This window comes from Gorilla gorilla, chromosome 15 (genome assembly GCF_029281585.2).
Source record: "Gorilla gorilla gorilla isolate KB3781 chromosome 15, NHGRI_mGorGor1-v2.1_pri, whole genome shotgun sequence".
NCBI lineage: Eukaryota > Metazoa > Chordata > Mammalia > Primates > Hominidae > Gorilla > Gorilla gorilla.
In genome coordinates, this window is record NC_073239.2 from 76,082,865 (window position 1) to 76,091,434 (window position 8,570).

At 41.8% G+C, this 8,570-nt stretch overlaps 1 pseudogene; it reads right to left on the bottom strand.

Annotated features, from left to right (window-relative positions):
- Positions 1 to 6,339: 6,339 nt before the first annotated feature.
- On the bottom strand, positions 6,340 to 7,275 carry LOC101148638 (aldo-keto reductase family 1 member B1-like; annotated as a pseudogene).
- Positions 7,276 to 8,570: the final 1,295 nt, after the last annotated feature.

Consider the following 8,570-nt stretch of genomic DNA (forward strand, 5'->3'; position numbering starts at 1 on the left):
TGCATTTTTAATGTGAACGTTTATGGAAATTGTCTCTTAATGTTTAGGTGGTGTTTTTCATCATTGGTTATTTATGATGCTTTGATCCTGGAAACACGAGCTAAATGAGAAAGCCAGAGAAAGGGATTCACTTAACAACGGATAACCTTGTTGTATCATAAATTACAAGAAGAAAGCCAATCATCTTTCAAGCTGCATCATCATAAACAAACTTAAAAGAAGAAGCTACCAGGATTCATGGCAACTTTTTTGCTTCCCAACCTGGAATTCCCCAGTATGTGCTGTCTGACTGGTTTCTGTTCTCTAGTAGGGCTAAATCCTTTGCCATGTTGATTAGCTTAATTGTGCCATTTTATTATTTGGGATGTGAACATAGAAAAAAATTTTTCAATAAAATCGAAGAATTAATAGTTAAATGCCTTCAGCCAAGTAGAAATAGTTTAAGGGAGAGGGAGGTGATGGATATTAACATAAAATTAGGTCTGAGAGTAGAAAAAAAGAAAGGGCCTGAGAACCCCAGGAGCGAAGCTGGCTCTGAGCCTGTTCAGTTCTTCAGTGTTGATTCAGGTCTCTCAAAGTTAGACCTACAGAGGGGTCTTTATTCTGAAATATGAATGTGATATTCCTAGGAGAATATTATAAAACTGCAGTGGACGTTGTCCTGGGATTAAGCTTCTTCAAACAAATTCACCCATGTGAAAGTAACTGAACCCACATGCTAAGCCTCAAGGCGAGACCACCATTTATTTGATTGTACCTCTCCCAAATTATGTGTCTGGCCAGGCGCGGTGGCTCATGCCTGTAATCCCAGCACTTTGGGAGGCCGAGGCGGGTGGATCATGAAGGTCAGGAGATCGAGACCATCCTGGCTAACACGGTGAAACCCCGTCTCTATTAAAAATACAAAAAAAATTAGCCGGGCGTGGTGGTGGACACCTGTAGTCCCAGCTAATCAGGAGGCTGAGGCAGGAGAATGGCGTGAACCCGGGAGGCGGAGCTTGCAGTGAGCCGAGATCGCGCCACTGCACTCCAGCCTGGGTGACAGAGCAAGATTCCATCTCAAAAAAAAAAAAAAAAAATTATGTGCCCTTGGATGATTGCTTAGGACACATATTGATATCAATATGCTTAGGACACATATCATCCAAGAAATTCTGCCATTTTCAGAAAAGCTAATTGATGTTTGGCTCTGTGTCCTGAAAAAAAATGGATTAATCCCCACTTCACACTAGGGATAATCTCTAGAAATATTATAAACATATTGAAGATGCCTGGAGTAAATAGAAAAGCTAGGAACTTGTGAGGCAGCTTATTTCCGTATCAGGAGGAGATCCCATGACCATTCACATGTCTAAAGGAAACTTTCCAAGTTTTGCTTTTACAAAGCCAAGAAATTTTGCACCCCATGGTAAATAAAATGCAACAAACAAGGTTAAAGAACTGTCTTAAGTGGTCTCATCAACTAGTTACCCACCAGGGATGACGGCTCCTGGCTTCCCTCCAGCCTGTGAACAAAGCCAGACCTCCCAGATCCCAGGCCCTGCTGACGTCTACCTTTTCTTAAGTCCATTCTTTAAGCAGCACCTTCCTGCCTATCAGGCCTGGGCACCCTCCGAGGTAATGCAGAGAGCTGGAAGAGAGCTCTACAGAAAGGGGTGAAATCATTCATGGAATCTGCAGGAATTGGCATATTTTCTGAAATGGTTCCATGCATGACTTTATCACACATATTAGCTGGCCTGGCCCAAAAGGCAGGATCGTTGTCAAGACTGAGATATTCAGTTCACTGCAGAGGATGAGGACTCTAATAATAACAGTTAAAACCATTTCTGGAAGGATTCTATAATAGCACACTTAGCTAACCACCTTTGAATCCACATGCATAACATAAATAAGTGGAGCTTTTTAAAAATGAAATAAAGTCACAGTTATTTCTTATTCTGAGTTGTGTTACATGATCCTGTTCACCTTGTGAAAAATCGTCAAGCTCTCCACTTAAAAGTGTGTGCATTTCCATATACTTCAGTAAAATGTTTCCTTTTAAAGAAAAAAAGGCAGAGGATTGCTTTAGATATGGTATCATCAAATTATGATCTATAGGGCAAATCCTGCCACCTACTGCTTTTGATGACCTGTGATCTACAAATGGGTTGTATATTTTTTAATGGCTGGAAAAAATTAGAAACATATTTCGTGGCACTTGAAAATTATATGAATTTATTGAAACACACTTACATTCGTTCCTTTACATATTGTCTAGGGCTGTTTTTGTGCTACAACACCACAGTTAAGCAGCTGCAACAGAGACGATATGGGCTGCAAAGCTTAAAATATTTATATTATTATATGTTATTTATAAATATAAATATTTGTATTCATATCTGTCCCTTTACAGAAAATGTTTGCTCACCCTTGTTCTAAATTAAAGGGCAAAAGTTATAGGACAACCATATGCAGTGCATGATTCTTGATGGTCCTAGATCAGAAAAAAAAAAAATCTATAAAGAACATTTTTGGAAACAATTTGGGAAATGCAAATATGTTTTGTATAAAAGACAGTACATTTATAACAATGTTAAATTTCCTGGTGTGATAACAGTATTGTGGCTATGTGAGAGGATGTCCTTGCTCTTAGGAGATACATACTCAAGTATGTAGAACAGGAAGAGTCTAATATTTGCAACTTACTTACAAATGATTGGGGGAATATATACAAAGAGTGCACAAATGTATCACAAATGTGATAAAATGTTAACAGTCAGTAAACGTAGGTAAAGGATATAAGGTTTTTTATCCTCCTATTCTTTCAGCATTTCTGGAGGTTTGCAAGTTTCCAAAATAAAAATAAATACCACCATAAAAACGATCATTTTAAAAGAACTCACCAGTCAGGATGTAAATGATTGATCAGTGGCACATGCTGAGGGTCAATTAGTTAATACAAGTGGTTTGAGGTTTGCATCTAAACCTCTCCAGCAGTTGTATTTTGGGGGTTGTCATCTATTAGCCCACAGTTCTCATCCTTGTGGCTTTTCTGAATTCTCCTTTCTGTTTTTTCTGAGCTGATTCCAGACTGCGAGGGGTTTACCAAAGATTTACTTGTTATTTGATCTCCACATTTGTAGCAAATATGATAGTCAGTGTTTATCCTGTCTTTCAAGAAACTTTTTTTTTAATTACCCACATACAATGTGTTTTTTTGTTTTTCCTAGTGGGTCATAGAAATCCATCATTAAGTGTCATTTTGCCTTTTAAGAATTATTTAATTCCTTGAAGATTTATTATCTCTTTAATCAGAGCAGATTCTTAACACACCAGTAATGACCAGTAATGTACCAGTAATTACACACCATTTTCAACCTATATTTCATCTGTGTATTTTTATGGGAGTTTCTTTTCTAAATTATGCTTTTGTCTGTGGGCAGTAGTTTTGCAGTTTAGGAACCAGCTGATATACAGTTTATCTTGAAAGGCTACATATGGATCTGCAAGGGCTTTGAAATTCCATTCAGAAGCACTTGCAGGCAGGGACCATAATGTATTGCTGATTCTGGAATGCAGTAAATGTAATTGTCACTCTTCGGGACCAGTCCCTTGACTTCCATGTCAGGTTGGCTCATTGTAATATAAAATCCATTTTATCACATTTATTTTGTCTCAGATTGTCAAGCAGAGGCTGTGCAGGTTGTGGATTCTCAAGGAAAAGAAAACAGCATTTGTTTTATTAATAGAGTCGATGGTTTCTTCAAAGCAAAAATGTAGATCAGAAACAAATTATGCTTTGCCCACTGGCTGAGATTTAAAATATCTCTCCAACTGTCACAGAAAAGAACTAGACTTAATTCAATGTAAAATGCATGAACCAGTTTCTAAAAATAAAATTGGAAGCACTTTAGTTGCTATAAACTTCATTCCAGGAAAGTGAGTTATATGAGTATTTTATATTGTTTTATGGGACTTGGAGATTAAAATGATTTTTGGTTGACATCGTGTCGGCTTCCTATTTGAATCAGTCCAGAATGAAGCTGAATAGAATTATAGGGGGAAAAATGAATGACCATTACTGGCAGTAAAACAACCAGGCTTTGCCAATAACATTTTAAACACATATACATACACTTTACACCCCCTCCAAATTTTTTATTGGTTATGTCCACATAGACTGAAAGTTCTACACCAGTGGTTCCTCTCAAAGCTCATTCCTGATGACTGAAACTGTTTTATGGCGTGGTCAGCTCCACAGTTTGGAGGAAGGGGGCAGTAATCATCTCTCTGTGACCCTCATATCCCCAAACTTCCATTCAAAGTCAGCAATAGGTAGTATTAACTTCTTCCTCTGCAAAGATTAAGCTCTGATGGAAATGAAATATTTGGTGAGCCCTAAACAGGGCTTTTGCAAAAGGAAGTGCAAAAGTTAAACAATCAGTCATAGGTAGTGGAATAATAGTTTATATATTTTTTCTTCTTGGTAATTTCTTTTTATTGTCCAGTACTTCTGTCGTTTCTACCGAACCTTAACACTAGGGCTTATTATCCCAATGAAGAAGGAACACCAAAAATCCCAGCATGAACGAAAGAATCGAATAATGGGCTCGAAAGCCTATGTTGAGTTCCAAAATAGGTTTTAGGCCTATGGCAGAGACAGATTTGAAGGAGGTTGGGGGAAGGTTTCTTAAGCTCCAGAAGGAAAAGTACATGAAGCACTCAGAACATAGTGTTTTACAACAAAGTCTAATCTCTGATTGCAAAAGAACTTGTCCCAAAATATAGAGAGATGATAAGAAGACTTGAGGGAGGGAGCTGGAGAGAACATGGGGAGTCAACCAGCTAAAGGGAGTTAGTGATGTGGTCTCTGTAAGAGGGTTCCACATGCTGCTCCCTCTGGGTCCAAAACCCTAGAAAAGAAAGGATGATGGAAACCTTCAGAAAGATGCAGGAAGACAAGACAGCAGAGGACTTTGTGTCTGAATTGCTGGGAGGAAGCTGCCTTCCAGGGCACCCCATGCCAACATGGAATAGCTGCACTAAAATGGAAAGGATGAGTCAGGTTCAAGGAGAAAGGAGATGAGACCCCACCTCATACACAGATGCCACCTTGAAGGAGCCCCTGCAAGTGATCAGGGACTTGAGTGAGCACAGAGGGAACTAAGATATCAACTTGCAGAAGAGGAAGAGAGATTCTCACAGTAGAGGCTGTGGGATGGGCAGTCAGAGTTGAGATGGAAAAATTTTGCTGAGTTTCAGAAGCTAGACAGCCACCTGCCAATGTTGAGGCAGGAACTATGGGAAAGCCACAGGGGAGACGCCAAAACCCAGCAGAGCAATGGTCCTGCAGTGAGCCTGTTGTGAGAACAGGCTTTGAGTGACAGCAACAGTGAATGCCAGTGGAGAAGTAATTGCAGATCAAAGGTTTCTCTGCCAATGTCAAGGTTATGCATAAGTCCTCCAGAGCCTCTGACCACTCCCAGGGAGATGGGAAGGAAAAGGAAGATGAGGTGAAACAAAACGACTAGGTACTCCCAAAGAGACTGAGTTTAAGGTAAATGCAGTGGTTCTCAACCAAGGACAATTTTACACCTCCAGGGACATTTGATATGATCTGGAGACATTTTGTAGTTGGCACAACTAGGAAGGGCAGGAGGCTGCTGGCATCTTATGAGTGGAGGCCAGGGATGCTGCTAAACATCCCAAAACATGTAGGACAACCTTCACAACAAAGAATTATCCTGTCCAAAATGTGAAGAGTGTTGAGGTTGAGAAACCCTGAGCCAAAGTAACTGAGTTACTACTATCAGCAGAAATGAGACTATGAGAAATGTTTTAAAAAGAAATTTACACTTTTGCACACCCAAATTCCTATAACTGAACACACACACACACACACAATAATACAAAGATGGAGGTTTGAAGAAAATGGGGGAGTGGAAGTTAAAATGGTAGTACACAGCCTAAGAAATGTCAATTTTTTTTTAAGCTCACAACAGCACTTGTTTTTTTAGGCAAAGAGAAGTCTTGCTGAAAAGTTACAAGCAGTCAAAACGTGACTGTTAGTGGCACTATTTTGACCTTGTAGATTTTGCTTCTCCTTGGTCAAAAAAAGGGTATGCACGCTACACTTTCCCCAGCTGGGCAAAAAAAAAGGGCAGAGGAAACTGGAATAGACTTCTACTCTACTGACCCTGCTCCTCAGACCCAACATCAAGCTAGAAAAGCCCTGGCTGGTCAGTCTAGTGGTTGTTGTTCCACCACTGAGTGACACAGGCTATGCTACATTTGCAAGAAAAAAATGAGCAGGAAAAACAAGTGTATGTCACTGGGGATGAGCAGGCATCCACCCCTTCAAAACTCAGCATGGAAGAGGTAATCCTTATAAGAGGCACAGCTGACCACGGCACAGACCCTCCAGTTCTTGTCGTAGCTGAATAAGATGGTAATATCCTGGCTGCTTGGTTCAAAGTCTGTGACTCAGCAATGCATTCTGGTATCACAGACCTGGGGATCACCATCAAGTTCCTCTGCCTGGGGAACCAGATCCCAACCTGGATCGCCTGGCTATGATCACCTGGCTATGACTGCCTTGATCTTGGGATCCTCCAGGAGGGAAGGGTCCTCAGCCTTGGCCCAGAGGCTGTCAGGAGAGCCAAGGGGACTACAGGCAGTCACCATAATGCCTTTAGAGTGGCAGTGCTGGATTAACTTCTGTGTGAGGCACAGGTGGCACTCCATTTGGTTAACTGCCGGCTTATACTTTAACCCAGGTTTGTTTAAGATCCTCTCAACCTGGAGATGGTTGAAGGTGGAGATGCCAGTAGCTTTCACCAGCCCTTCATCCACCAGCTCTTCATGGCCACCCATGTGTCCACAATGTCAGTGTCACTGGGAACCACGTTGCCTGACTCATCCAATGGGAAGGATTCCTTCCCAGGCTTAAAGCTGGCTGGCCAGTGAAAAAGGTAGTAGTCCAGGTAACCCTGCTTAAGGTCACTGAGCATCTTCTGACAGGCTCCTTTCACCAGGCCCTTCCCATGGTATGTGCACCAGAGTTTGCTGATGATGAAGAGCTCCTCACGCTTCACCATCTGCCCCCTGAGCTTCTCCTGAATGGCCACCCCTATCTCATTCTCATTCTCGTACCTGGGCTCAGTGGATGTGGCAGTACCTGATATCAATCGCCACCTTCACAGCCTTGGTCACCTGGCCTGGAGGGGACATTCAGATGCCCAGTCCCAGGATGGCCATCTTGGTGCCATTGTTGAGCATGAGGTGGCTGGCCATGGATGCAGTGCTTCCCAGACCCCTTCCCAGAAACATGCACAGAAACTTCAATATTTAAATATTAGGTAGGAAAAACCAGTAAAGAAAGACTTGGAAGAGGCCAGGTATGGTGGCTCATGCTAGTAATCCCAGCACTTTGGGAGGATAAGGCGGACGGATCACAAGGTCAGGAGATCGAGACCATCCTGGCTAACACAGTGAAACCCCATCTTTACTAAAAATACAAAAAAATTAGCTGGGCGTGGTGGTGGGTGCCTGTAGTCCCAGCTACTTGAGAGGCTGAGGCAGGAGAATGGCATGAACCCAGGAGGCGGAGCTTGCAGTGAGCTGAGATTGCACCACTGCACTCCAGCCTGAGTGACAGAGCGATACTCTATCTCAAAAAAAAAAAAAAAAGAAAGAAAGAAAGAAAGAAAGACTTGGAGGAAGGACAGCAAGGTACAAAAGACACCAAGAGAGTGTATATTATCACAACAGCTAAGGAAAAAGGACAGACGAGCTCAAGAAGGACAGAGTAAACTGTGTAAAATGCCCTAAGAAGTCAAGATGATAAGCTAAATGTATAGATTAGTTGAATTCTGCTGCTTGTCTATTAGGGGAGGTGGGGAGGAATGGGATCCAGAGAACACATGAAAGGGTTCACTTTAGATGGAAGAGATTCCTCCTCCACTGGAACAGGAGAGAAGAGAATAGGTGCTAATACAAGTAGGTTTATAAATTGTATTGCAATAAATTGTGAATTTCCCACTTAGGAAGCAAAAAATCATCTGCTGAAATTGAGAGGAAGAGAAGAGAAACCAAAGAGTGTGGAAGGTTTGAAATGGCAATTATAGAGAGTGGTGGGCCAGTCAATTAAAGAAACTTGGTAGGATGCACGGGCAGCACGGAGTGCCCAGTTGAGGCTGGTGACTATGAAACTGTAGTGACAATGGGCACCTGTGTGTGATAGCCCCCCAGCACTTCTCAGCTGCTTGATGCAGTCACAGAGATGACAAAATAGCTAGATTAGCCAACAGAGGGTTTGGTTAGGATCAGTGGTTATTTAACTGGGATTTGTGTCAGAATCACACTGGGAATTTTTTGGGAACATGCACACACATGCATGGACTATGTCCCTGAGATTCCAGGCTCCATAAACCTGTTGGTTGGCCAGGACATTTGTGTTCTGAGGAAGTTTCCCAGTAATGTGCAGCAGCAGTTAGGAACCACTCATCAGTTCAGGTGCAACTAAAGAAGACTGACAAGGGAGTGAGCAAGAGTGATATTGGAACAATGGGCAGTAAAATCTAAGCCAA